The 14,430-nt window shown below is 39.2% G+C and overlaps 1 long non-coding RNA gene across 1 annotated transcript; it reads left to right on the top strand.

Moving 5' to 3' along the window:
- The first annotated feature begins 224 nt into the window (after positions 1 to 224).
- On the top strand, positions 225 to 5,604 carry LOC137043586 (uncharacterized). Its single transcript, XR_010898527.1, has 4 exons — positions 225 to 458; positions 898 to 1,004; positions 4,753 to 4,814; positions 4,891 to 5,604. It is a non-coding gene; the product is annotated as an uncharacterized lncRNA (long non-coding RNA).
- The last annotated feature ends 8,826 nt before the right edge of the window (positions 5,605 to 14,430 follow it).

Here is a 14,430-nt window from a genome sequence, read left to right on the forward strand (position 1 = left end):
ATCCCATGGAGAATGTTGTAGCAACGTGGCCCACTGGTCTTCATAACTTTCCAAATTGCTTTATTAATTTATCAAATGTATGCCATTTTGATTTATATGGGACATTTACTTAATTCATCAAATATTTTTAAATGAATCCATGTTTGCAAATCGTATTGGCAAAAACAAAACAAAAATCTAACAAAAAAAAAAACAAAACACAATTGTCCCACTATCACGTGCGGTGCCAGGAGTGGCATTTTGCATCTGAGCGGGTCATAGAACATCAAAATGAGTTCTAAATTCATTATTTATTATTCTTGATTTTTATTCATGTGATTCTTGCTGCGTGACTTTGACGTGGTGTGTTGATGTGTCAAACACTGGAGCGGCGCGGAGTTGCCATGGAAACGGTGCAGCAACACAACTGACAAGCCGCAAAACTCCCTCTGTCGTTGTTGTTTTCACTATACTTTCAGGTGAGTTGTCTTTAAAGTTACACAAATAATACACACAACTGTTACTGACATTTTCCTGACATTTCTTATGTGTCATTGACACGCTTCTGTTCTGTTGAATATTTACTTTATAGAAATATAGAGTCTTTGGAAAAAAGTCCGTAAGCACATCAACCGTTTTCCGAACAGTAAGTTAAGTTAACGAGGCTAACGTTAACTCTATAAAGTTAATCTCTTGTTTAGGCTTTGAATCACATGTGTAAATGAGAGTTTTGATAGTTTTATAAAGTTTTTTTTTCTTTGGGAATTGAATGGGTCATTGAAGGTGGCTAATTAATTGAACTAACGTTAACGTTATGTGTTTGTTGTTAATCGACGAAGTCACTTACATTAACTTAACATTAACACAGAGCGTGAAAAAAACGTGTTAACATATAATAAAATGTTCTGTGATTTTCAGAAGGGACAAAATAACCCCTCTACAACAGAGGTGAAGCTCCCAAGTTTCCAACATTTCTGAAGGAAGCTGCTGAAAGAGAAGTAGAAAACACAGGTGAACTGAAAAAGGTGATTGATTAACCTTATCCATTTTTAACAATATTTTAACCTATTCTTTCTCTTTTCTGCATTTAACCTTTGCTGTAGCTTCTTTCCTTTTAATAAACCTGGCGTTGTATAATTTATATATTTGGCTCTGATAAATTGTTGATGCTTCCATGCTGATGCCCTTCAGCCTGCACTGTAAAGTTAGCAGAGTTGGAGCAGATCTCCTGTCGGACAACATCTCTTAAATGGTGAGGATTTACTCACCTGCAAGCCATCCTATGTGTAAGTTATATGACATTATTCTTTCAGACGAACACAATCAGAGTTATATAAAGAAATGTCCTGGCTCTTCCAAGCTTTATAATGGCAGTGAATATTGCTTGGTTTGCTTGGTGATATGCGGTAGGCTACGCAAGTCAACTTGCGCTAAAAAGGGTGACACCCCCCCCCCCCCCCCCCATGCTATGTTTTGTTTTGCTCTAATTTCTGTACTTCTGCGTTCGTCAATACGCATGCGTCAAGGGTTATTCTGTTTAGCGCAAGTCGACTGGCGCATTGCTGACCACTGGAAGCTAGTTATTTTAGTCTATAAAGTTTTAAATATGGATATTTTTCTCACACAAACATGCCACTTTGCTTCAGATGACCTTTATTAAACCCCAGAGCTGTGTGGCGCAGTTATATGATGGATAGATGCACTTTTATGGACTTCAAAAATGAAGCATTCACTGCCATTATAAAGCTTGGATTAGCCAGGACATTTTAAAATATAACTCTGATTGTGTTCGCCTGAAGAACCTAGTGATGGCTTGGGGGTGAGTAAATCATGGGATATTTTTCATTTTGGGATGAACTAACCCTGGCATTATGAACCATGTGACTAGTAAGTAAAACCTCAAACAAACAATAATGTTCAAAAGTTTGGTTTTGGTACAGTTCTTTGAAAAAGGTCTCTAATGCTCACCAAGATAGCATTTGCTTGATTAAAAAAAATCTGTAAAATCTAATATTTTGAAATAATATTAAAATTCTAAATAATTGGGTTCTATTTGAATATATTATAAAATGTAGTTTATTCTTGTGATCAAAGCTTAATTTTCAGCATCATTACTCCAGTCTTCAGTGTCACATGATCCTTCAGAAAGCATTCTAATATGAGGATTTTATTCATCAAAGAATCCTGAAAAATGCACCATGGTTTACACAAAAATATGAAAGCACTTGTTGTCAACACTGCTAATAATTAGGGGCCAAGCCCTGAAAGGGCTGTAGCCCCTATTGTATCTGTTAGTTTCCTATATTATTATTATTATTATTCTTCCTCCCCTATGGGAGTCAAAGGCAGCCCTATTAACCGTAAGTAGGAAAATGATGAAATTTGGCATACTTGTAGAGATAGTCATCAATAGTAAATGGACCAAATTTGGAGTCTCTAAGACCAACTCCATAGCGCCACCACCAGTCCAAAAATTCAACATTGAAACTGTTATAACTTTTGAACCCTTTGAGGTAGAAAAATGCCACTTAGTATACCTGATTCCTCTCATCATGCTGATCAAATTTAATATCTTACATTAAGACTCCGCCCATTACAGTAATGGCCATCTTAAAAAGTACAGTATTCAGTTTTTTTGCTACTCCTCCTTCAAAATTTGTCTAATTTTGTCCAAACTTGGCAGAGAGAATATTTGGACTGAGCCGCACAGAAATGACTGAACAGAATTTTTTGGACCCTTGGGGAAAAAAAAAAGTTATGATGTCTCGAAGTTAACGAGGTTGACCCAAAATTGGTTCTGAGGCTGTATCTCGGCCAAACTTTGACCAATCGAAACAAAAATTGGTATGCTTCATCAGACCCATGATTTGAGGATCCGTGCCAAAGTTGGGAACAGTGCCACCTAGGGGTCATGAGATATGAAAAAAGGCTATTTTTGCCCATAACTTCCGAACGGTTTGTCAGAAATATGTTAGGATCGGATGAACCATGTGACCGCAATTTTTTAATTTTGTCATAAAATGTGATATCTTTTATAATATTTGACATATCTGCACACAATTTGGTATGCATGACCGTCATCATGTCCCGAATGTACATGAGAAGTTTCAGAATAGCGCCACCTAGTGTTCCAGAGATATACGATTTTTTGTTAAAACGTTTATAACTTTTGAAAACATTATCTATATTCTATATAATTTGCGTCATTTTGTTCTCTGGATTTTGCAGATTTCGACGATGTCTCATTTGTCATTTTCCAAACATGTGACTGTCCGCCATATTGAATCAAGTGAAAAACAGTTTTTTGCTACTCCTCCTTCAAATTTTGTCCAATTTTGTTCAAAATTGGCTCACATTAAATATGGAGTTAGCCGCACAGAAATGACTGAACAGATTTTTGATATTCGCTACCGTTCCGGAGAAATCCACCTCTGAAGTTGAACTTGCCTGTGTTTGTGTCTTTATGCTAATTAGCTTAGCAGTCTAAATGGTTATTTGCAAAAATGTTCTTCTGTTCCAGACATTAATTACTTCTAAGAATGATTTCAACCAATTTTTTCACAAAAAAATATATAATGTTGTTCATTAAATCCAAAAATCTAATTTTATCTATGGACCTATGGCATGTCAATGAACACATGTCTTCCCTGTGGCGCAATGAGATGAGTGTCAGACACTGGATTGTGAGGTTATGGGTTCGAGTCCCATGGGGGACAGCTTTATAAAATTGTGTGTAATGTTGTCATTTAGTGGCAAAAGCTGCAGTTCTGCCTTCGAAATCTCAAGCCTTTATAAAATTAAACAAACCAAAGTATGAGTGGTCTGCTGTGTAAAGCAACAGGCTAAAGCTTTGAAGATTGATTGGTCAAATTCAATGTGTAGTAAGTTAAGTTAAGTTATGTTGTTTAAGCATGTGAATTGGGCAATCTACAAAAGTTTCCTAATAATATCCAAAGTCCAAAAAAGCCAAAAAGAGCCATAATGGGCTTGGCCCCGCAATTGCTGCTAGCAGCTATATTCATAAATGTTTTTGTGAGCAGCAAATCATCATATGAGAGTGATTTCTGAAGGATCATGTAACACTGAAGACTGGTGTATTGATGTTAAAAATTCAGCTTTAATCACAGGAATATTCAAATAATAATAATAATTTTACAATGTAAAATAGCTGTTTTCAATTTAAAGGGTTAGTTCTACCAAACCTTTAAATCCTGTCATCAATTCCTCTCCCTCATGTTGTTACAAACCTGTAAGACCTTCATTCATCTTCAGACAGCAATTTAATTAACACTTTTTAAGGCCCAGAAAGGAAGTAAAGACATCAATAATTACAATGTAAAGGAGACTGGCACAGGCTAGATCAAAATTGTGGAATTAAGTTATTTTTGAACACAAAAAGTATTATTGTTGCTTCGTAACATTAAGGTTGAACCACTGGAGTCACATGGACTATTTTAACAATGTTTTTACTACCTTTCTGGGCCTTGTGTTGCAGTCTATGGAGGGGTCAGAAAGCTTTTGGATTTCGTCAAAAATATTTTCATTTGTGTCTGAAGATGAACAAAGGTCTTACAGGTTTGGAACAACATAAGGTGAGGAATTAATGACAGAATTGACATTTTTGGGTGAATTATCACTTAAATATATATTACAGTTTGTACTGTATTTTTGATCAAATAAATGCAGCCTTGGTGACTGTTGAGTAAAAGAGACTCTTTCAAAAGCATAAAAAACATAGATTAGCAACATTAATAAGGTTCTCCTCTGTTTCAGCTGCCAGAAAATGATGAAGATGTGACAGTGTAGCTCGGGATAAGGAAGAGGAGGAAGAACATGTAAGTAAAAAAACAACAACAATTATACCTTTTTAACAAAAAGCAATAAACTACAAGAGTATGGCTTTTTTTTCAGCTTCCAGTTTACAAAGATCCAAAGTGAATATATAGAGCCCATCCTCCTATCCTATCCTCAGAAGACCCTGCCCTCCGCTGGTGGGGTAAGAAAGACCCTCTTCCTCTTCTCTCACAGCTCTCCATCTCCCTCTGCCTCATCAAAACTGTCTGAAGCTTTTTCCACAGCTGGGACACAGTCAGGAATGAGAGGTCTCAGATTCTTCCTGAGAAAGTCATCATGCTCATTTTCTTGAACAAAAAAAAAAAACCTGTTGATGTATATTTTGGCCCAATAATACAGAAAAGATGCTAGGACTCTATGTAGTGTTTTTTACATATCTCTTTATGAACGTAGGACTATAGCTCAAGGACTATATATCTTTTGTAATTGTCACATTGTTCAGGTTTAGCTACAGGTAGTGAAGCAATAAAGCGCATCACCACCAGACATTTGTAGCAGGTGCCTCACAGGACATGCAGGACATTTCTGCAAATAAAAGTAATAATAAAGAAACTGATCAATCTTTTTTTCCATGTCTTTTTTGTGCTAAATTATTGAGAGTAGTACCAATATGAGTATTGATAAGTATAAGTGAGAAAATCCTTAACTACTCCCATCCCTAATAAGACAATAAAATATTTTAATAATTGGTTACATTGCTTATTATGTTGTTTGTTTGATTAATGAATGGACGTGTTACATTTCTGTACTCATAATTTGTTAACACTTTACACTGTTCAAATGTTGACTTAATATTTGTACAAAGTAACACTGAATAAATGCTGATTATTAAATTAATGCAGTGTGGTTTTGAGCCATTTTGTATCGCTTTTTATTATCTACAAGTACATAATCCCTAAATATATTAACTAAAAACAAAACAAATGTATTAATAAAGTTTTACAGCAGAGAATTAAATGTTTGAGTGTATCAGTTCTATGTGGATTTCACGGTTATGGACCAAGCACATCTTCATTTCCCGGACTAAAGGTGAGATTATTCAAATAAAGGTGGACGTGGTATTTTGGTCGTTAGGACGTACCTGCCACGTTCCAGCGACATATCATAATAACGTCGCCACGACGAATACAGAAATCACAAAGTTACGTCGCTGGAACGTTACCTGGTATGTCGCTGCGACTAATATGGTCCATTGAGGTTACGTCCTCACAACATGCCAGTTTGGTCGTTGAGACGTGATCATCACGTTATAGCAATGTACCAGTATAACGTCGTCACGACGATTATGGGAATCACAAAGTTACGTCACTGGAACGTTATTAGGTACGTCGCTACGACGAATATGGTCCTTTAAGGTTACGTTCTCACAACGTGCCAGTTTAGTCATTGGGACGTGCTCGTCACGTTCCAGCAACGTCCCACTATAACGTCGCCACGACGATTATGGGAATCACAAAGTTACGTCACTGGAACGTTATATGGTACGTCACTACGACGAATATGGTCCGGTCCGGTTACGTCTTCACAACGTAACTGTGTTAGCTGGGACTTACCTCTAAAAAAAACGGTCGTTGTCCTGTGTCTCTCTTTTTCACGCTTGAAGTCTCTGTTTAGCTTCAGCTGCGCTTTGAACTGATTAATGGTTGTCTTGAAGGTGCATTACCGCCAGCTACTGGATTGGATTGTGGCGCATTCGATAGGTAGGGACAAATATTCTAAATTCTTTATTAAACCTGTATTCTTTATAAAATAAAAAAATGCATGTAAATTCTACATGATTTAAATAATAATAATAATAGCCTACATTTTTATTTATTTAAAACAATTTTTTTTATAAATGCATTTTTGGTAGGAGTTCTTTGTTAATCCACACACTCGTTGGCAGACTTGTCATATCTGAGGATAATGAATGTGCTCACATTCACACAAATGTACCCAATTGATTTGGATTTGCTTTAACATGTTGAATGGGACAGATAGATTTACTGTAAGGCTCACCAATTTAACAATGATTCAATGTTTGTCTTTTCAACACTGAAAAGCATCAAATTTTCAACATTGATCCAACATTTAAACCGCAACCAAAATGATGATTCTGATGGAATTTCAATGTTGACTCAATGCCACAATGCTATCTGGGATATGGTAGGTCATTTAGGAGCAAAATTTAATTTAGCTTAAGTAGGTTTCCCCATGTAGGGCTTACCAAATCCCTCTGCCTTTTTTTGCTGAAAGTGAGACATGTCAGACAGTCATTAACATGCTTCCAAGCCCATGGCTTAAGGCTTCAACATACTCCACAAGAACAGAGAAAAAAGTTCTTGCTCCCAGGGCTGCAAGAACAAAATGACGTAATTTTGTTCCCACAGCCCAGGTTTGGGAGTTCTCGGAGCTTGTTCTCAACACATCGCCTAAGCAGAACTTTTTTCTTGAGGGTGTTCGAGAACTATTGTGTGATTGGTCATACATTTACAATAATCGTTACAATAATTAAAATAATGTGTTTTAGTTTCGTTTTTTTTTTTCCTTTTAGAAAAACTTTAGATAATTGTGGATTACTAAATGAAATACTGCACTGTTAAAGGGCCATTTAGGCAGGCATAAATTAGCTCAGTTAAAACCAGACCATTCTCAGATGTAACTGAGTTATGGTCTGGAAAAGCTTTATAGACAAATCATTTTCAAAGGGGTGTCACCAATGGATGACGATGTAGGCAGAGCGACATATGCAGAGCGACCTATGAGAGCAACGGAGAAACATCTGAGACAGCAATTCTGTCTATGATTTCGAGGAAGATTTTGCAATGGCTTCTGATGACTTTTGTTGTTGTTGTAAAAGAAATATGATAACTGGCTACCACCGCCACTCCGTCAACATTTTTGCCCAAAAAATTTGCAAAATCTTTTTTTTTTTTTTTTTTTAAGAAAAGTTGAAATCGCTTAAAACAGACGAGAAAGCTGATTTGAATGAGTGAAGTTCCACAGCGGCATCCTGCTTCACCATCGCTGCGCTGTCGTCATCATGTAAAGCCGACCCAACGTTTCTAATTGGTGCCGCAATTTCGACGGATTAGAAATGGGTTTGAATGAGCTCTATGCCAGAATACTTGCAGAGCAAATCTAAATTTGCTAGGCATAAATGTTATAACTGATTTGAATAATGGTTGTTAAAAAAAAAAAAAAGATTCATAACAAAAGAATAATGAGGATTACGTCTTATAAATTCAAAGGTGTGAAACGATCACAGAGTGAGCACATTGTAGCATTAATTGAGCTGTTCTTCTCGCCAGACATTAGACAAAAGACTACAAATGGGTGTCTGCAGGCCAACAAACTTATTTGATAATATCTTCTCTAAAAAAAAAAAATCCCAACATGGTCTTAGAAAGTTTAAAGTTTCATTAAATTCATAGTTTTAGAAATAACAGCCTCAGGTTTTAAATAAAGCATTACCACACTTGTGACTAACTTCACCTTAGTTGTTTTTATAAGTTGTTATACTACATTCACATAATATTTTTATACATGAAGAAAAAAATGGTACTATATGGTAAAATATGGTATGGTATGTGCCGAAACTGGTACTGCAATAACTTTCAAATTACTGTAGAGTGGTGTATCCCCTCTCCCCCTCCCCCCTGACTCGAGGTTGCCAGATTTGCTGCAGGATCCAGAAGGAACGTTTGTAGCTGCAGCTGTGGTAACTAGAGCAGAGCTGGCAACCCGGATGCCCAAACACTACTGACTTCATGATTGGTAGATAGGTGGAGGGTGGAGCTTCAGGCCAAAACACAACATGTCAACATCAACATCAGTTGAGGGCTGCAACAACAACTTTTAAATGACAATATCCTGGATGGACTACTGTTGTCAGTGATAAAAGTATTTGAAATTAACATGATTTCTTAATGTCTAGTGACATATCAGGGCCATTTTATGATTAACTTAAATACATTTCTTACATACAGTTCCTTTAATTGAAGCTATCTACCCTTTGATAGTTTTGATAATTTTTGATAATAACTTTTGATAGTAACTTCTAGTGTAGCTACCTACTTTTTCAGAAGGGTAACTTGAATGTAACCTACTTTAACTCACGAGTATCTTGTAAAGATACAGTTTGAGAGTGGCTTGCCCAACACTTTGCAGTTGCATGTGGATTCCAAAGTGTGCGGAAAAATAAAATAGGGTGGTGAGAAAGGTGTGGAGAACATGATTGTTGTTTTTGTCACCCACCTCAACAGATGTGCAAAAGGGGCAGCTGTGGTTTTTGACAGTGAGCAAAATTTAGATTGTTCTCTTCAGAGAGAGAGAGAGAGAGAGAGAGAGAGAGAGAGAGAGAGAGAGAGAGAGAGAGAGAGAGAGAGAGAGAGAGAGAGAGAGAGAGAATGTTGCTGCTGAGGAGATTGGGCTGTTATTTTAAAACTGCCTGTTTATATCTCTTTGTTTTAACAAGGAACAAAGGAGGATGCTAAACCCAGTGTAGCATCCTCCACACAACACTTAAGCTACTGGAAGAATTCTAGGTTCGAAAGGATTAGGGGGAAGGGATATATATAATAAAGGAGACCAGACGTTGAATAAAGAAGTTTACACTTTACTGTAACACAGCAAATACAAACTAATTGTTTAGATCAGTGTGATAGAATAGATAGAATAGAATGGATAATTAGATTTAGATATAATAAAATGTATGGGTATTCACCATGTAACGACCTATAAAAACCTGATACAATTATTTATTCATATTTAATGAATCCAGCAAACTTACTGTCCCAACAAAATTTGGTGAAACAATCCCCAAGATGAGCAGGGAAGGTCTCCTTTACCAGGGCTACCATCAGATAAGACTTTGTTTATGGCCTGAAAGAATTTGAAAAGAGACGCAATGCCCCTGAAAAGTACTTTCCTTCATTAATGCACCTCAGGACATTGCATGCACAATTATAAATGTTTTGTAAAGGGTCTTGTCTATGGTATTTTGTTTATGCATGTCTTATGAACAATGTACTAGTTCTTATAACCTCATTTATAACTTGTCTCATATTAATGCTTGTTTCATGACTTACTGTTACAAACTTGGTGTAGATGAAACCTCAGCGGACAAACACTGAGGGCAAACTGAGGACTAAATACACAGTTTAATTAGGTGATTAACAGGACACAGCTGGGACAAATGAACTGAAATGAAATGACAGTGACAATGGGAACACAGGAGTGGTGGGACTGAAAAAAAAACACTGAAAAAAAGGAACAAACCAAATGACAAGCAAAACAGACTAGACATGTAACACTGAGCCAGTGCAGCCAATGATGAAGTTGGAGCTGAGGGGAATGCAGCGCAAGATGAAACCAAAGGTTTAGGCAGGTCGATGACTGACCAAGGCGAAGCCTTGACGAGGGAACCCAGAGAAGCCGTATGACCGAAGGTGTCCAGTGGAGCCGAGGGAGGGAGGAGCCATGGCATAGACAATGTGTCAACAGGCCACAGTAGAGTACAGGGTGAGTAAACTAGCGGCAATGACAGGGGATCCTTTGTGTTGGGCGGAACTGCTGGACTTAAGACATGCGTTAAGACCACACGGAAAAAAGGCGAAGTAGAAGGGCAGAAGGACAGCAGTGTAGCCAGGGATGAGGGACTGGGTGACTAAGGAGGTGGGAGAGGGAGGCTGCTTGGGAGTTCCGAAGACTTTTGGGATGCTTGAGAGACAGGGGGTGCAGCAGGCACAGGACAACTCCCTTGTTTCTCATGATTTACATGGTTGGCTGTCTCTGGCAATGGTGGAGAGGGATTGAGGGATGTATGGATCTCCAGCGGCCAGTCTCCCTGCTCCAGGCAGAGAAGACGAACAGCGGGAAGGGCCATTGGAAATGGGAAAATAACTCAAAGAAAATGGGAAAACCCCACACAAAAAAACTGGTCAACCACTGAGAGGAAACTGAGGACTAAATAAACAGGGCCAATGATCTGATTAACACAGCTGGGACAAATTAACTCATAATGACGGTGACCATGGGAACACAGGAGTAGTGGAAAAACTGAACAAAGGAACAAACTAAATATCTAGCAAAACTGACTAGACATGTAACACTTACAGAAGTCCCACCTTTCCATGTATGTCCCTTCCTCAGAGGAGACATTGTGTTTTTGTTTGTATTAAATGGAGTATAAATGTAGCCTGACAAGCCAGACTGACATCAAGATGTTTAGTCTGGAAACTCACAATTGACAGGGCTTAATCCGAGAGGCGGGATAAACGGTTGTCTTTCAAACTCCCTCTGCGCGCAATAGTATAGCGCTAAAACCAACCAGAGCAACGTAGGTGAATCAGAGCTTGTTGACAGATTAAACTTTTGCCGTATCCGGTCTGCAAAACTCCAAACACATCTTCCCTGTCTAAGAATGACTTCAGTGCCGGTCTTTGTTTTTTTCTCAGAGAAAAGCTTAACTCCAAGTCTTCCAGAGTCACGGTCAAAGCTGATTCGAAAGACCGCTGTTCGGCAGCTGCTGTGTTTACTTGTAGCATGCAAGCGCAACTCTGCAATCATTATGTTAAGCCCCGCCCACCGACTCTATAAACAATGTGATTGGCCTGACCAAAGTTTGGTTTTTACAGCTCAGAAGGTATTGAGAACTGCTAGATAACACTTGCGTCAGATTAGATTTGCTGCCTCTGGGGTGTGTCTAGATTTCTAGGCTAGTGTAAATGGGCACAGACCCATTGAATCATGCTTGAAACAAAGAAGCCATACAATCTCCCACAGAGGGATTTCCAGCTGAAAAACCCCAACAATCACATTGGTCAACTCGACCATGGAGGGTAGGACTTCTCAGAAGCTTAACCCTCTGGCGTCTGAGCTGTTTTTGGCCCTTTAGAAGTTTTGACATGCTCTGACATTTGTGCTTTTTTCAGTTGCTTATAAACACATTAATGGCAAACTTGGCTACCATAATGTGAGAGCAACATGTACGTACATGCTTGTATTTTTGAGAAATAATGTTTATTCAGGTTTTAAAAAAAGAATTTTAAATGAAGGCCTCAAAACACACAATAGATATGTGTCCACAAGACTTTTGACTAATGATTGTGTTGCATAAAGTTCCCTTTCAGTCAGTCACTTTTGGAAAATGCCTGCAAGTTCTCTTCCAACTTCGTTGTGAATGCTTACAGGTCTTGTGGACAGGCTGCGTCTGCCCTGCATGGCATGAGTTTGCTCCAGGTGCACCAGGCCCAGGCGTTCATGGAGATGCACAAGTGAAGGCCTGACCCAGAGCTCCTCCGGGAGCTCTGGACAGGACAAAAGTCACCGCCCGTTCTATCGGTCAGGGGATGTCCACCTTAGTGGTCCAGGAACGGCATCTCTGGCTCAACCTGGCCGACATGAGGGAGACCGACAAGTATCATTTCGGGTTGTTCAGCAGGTTTTTCAGCGGCACGGTCAAGAGCTTCACCCAGCAGTTCTCGGTCGCCCAGAAGCAGACGGAGAACATCAAAACATCCTGCCCCGACGGCTGCTCCCGCTCACCACCGGCTGCAGCACCTCCGCCTTCCCGTTGCCGAAGACGTCACCTGCCACCACCCCTGCCCCAGCCTTGCCATGGGTGTGGAGGCGGCCACGTGAAGGGCGCCAAGGCCTCTCAGGCCGCTACCAAGCCAGGTGGCAACCGCCGTCATAATAAACTCTTAGGCGGGCCCGCCCAGAGATCGAGGAAACTACTCTTCAGGAGATGGCTGCAGCACCACTCCTTCCCCCGGAGGAGGGCTGGGGGAGAATCCTTTGTTCTGTTTTTTCTGTTCTGTCACTGGCCCCAGTGATTCCTGAGTTGGGCGTGGCACAGCGGTTCCCTCCGTATCTAAGTGAAGCTGTCGCCAAACCTTCAGCCTGTGGTCGGACCCTTAATTTCTATGGGCAGGAGTGCCCCTAGAACAAGTGTCCAGGCATGCTGTTGTCTCCACGGATACAGATGGGTTCACGGGTTCACAGATGGTGAACCTGCAAGCGCTGCCTTCGGAGGAGGCAGACCCAGCCCTAGCTTTTCTCTGTCCCGTCCGTGCGCTACGGTCTTAAGTGGACAGAACACAAAGCTTTAGGACCTCAGAGCAGCTCTTCGTCTGTTACGGAGGACAGCAGGAAAAGGCTGTCTCCTTTCGCAACACCAATCACGTTGATGGAACGGATACCTGTGCTTACCAGTCGAGTTCCCCTTAAGAAGGCGAACCCTTTCGAATCCTCCACAACCCACGGCAGTCGGACATGGCAGAGCGTCCGACGCCAATTCTAACACTCGTATGCATTGGTGGAACTTGTGTTTGGCTGGGTTCCATGTGACTCCTACGGCGGTCCCATATGTGTATTCTTCCACGGTAGTGCTCCCTACGGCGAGTCCGTGTCTTTCCTGCCGTCTCATTCTGGTGTTGCTCCCCCGCCTACAATGGCCAGGGCCACCCCTGGGACTTCTGTATGTTTTACTGCCCACGGTAAGTCCATACGTGTATTCTCCACATGGTAACTCCCTCTGGGCAAGATGTGGCTTCCGCAATCGAACATGACCAACTGAAAGGGAACGTCTCGGTTACGTATGTAACCCTCACTCCCTGAAGGACGGAACGGAGACGTACGTCGCGTCGCCACAGTTACTGTACTATCACTGCAGACCGAGTCTCTAGTTCAGCTCCTCAGTGAAAAACAATTGTGTGTGGCGATCGCTTCCACTTTACGTTTAAGATGTTTTTGCTTCAAAATGATGTAAGAATAATTGTGCCTACTTATTACCATAGCACAGTATATTGATTTACATTTTGTAAGACACTTTTTCTTTACAAAGTCCATATGCAAAGTTATGTGAATGTGTGAATAATGAATCAAACCTCAGAGAACAAAAGACCCATATAATGACCTGCATAATGAATGAGCCTCAGGTATGTGACTAAGAGCTAAGCAAAAAGACAAAGGAAATATATTTTGTTGTAGTTTATTTAGAATGTAGTCAACAAATGCCCATTACAAAGGTCTATTATATTTTAAACAATATATTTTCAATAGATTTGACTACACTGCAAAAAAACTCCTCTTATTATTTAGTATTTTTTCATGTTTCCAGTCCAAATATAAATTTAAAGATTAGATTTACTAGATAATTAGGTAAGAAAAAGAATCTTATTTCTGTAATCTCATTGAAATTGTCTTGTGATAGACACAAGAAACAAGATTTCAATCAGAAACAAGATTATTTTTCTTCCCCATTGGCAGATAATTTTGCTTGTTTTATTCTTTTATTTTTCAACAAACAAGAAAAAAATATGTCATTTTACTTATCTAGTAAATTCATCTTGATTTAAGAATGTTTATATTTTTAGACTAGAAACAAGACAAATATACTAAGAAGAGTATATTTTGCAGTGTACTGTTTTTAATTTTTTTAAGAAGTATCAAGCTAAAAAAAACAATACTATTGTGAACCTGAACACAGCAAATACAAATGACTTAATAATTGGTAATGATGAATGTTATAAGTAGAATTTGGGATTTGGGATTTAAAACAACAATGCAATGCAATTATTATTTCAAAGAGTATATGGGGAATTCAGGTTGATT

The sequence above is a fragment of the Pseudorasbora parva genome, chromosome 16 (genome assembly GCF_024679245.1).
Source record: "Pseudorasbora parva isolate DD20220531a chromosome 16, ASM2467924v1, whole genome shotgun sequence".
NCBI lineage: Eukaryota > Metazoa > Chordata > Actinopteri > Cypriniformes > Gobionidae > Pseudorasbora > Pseudorasbora parva.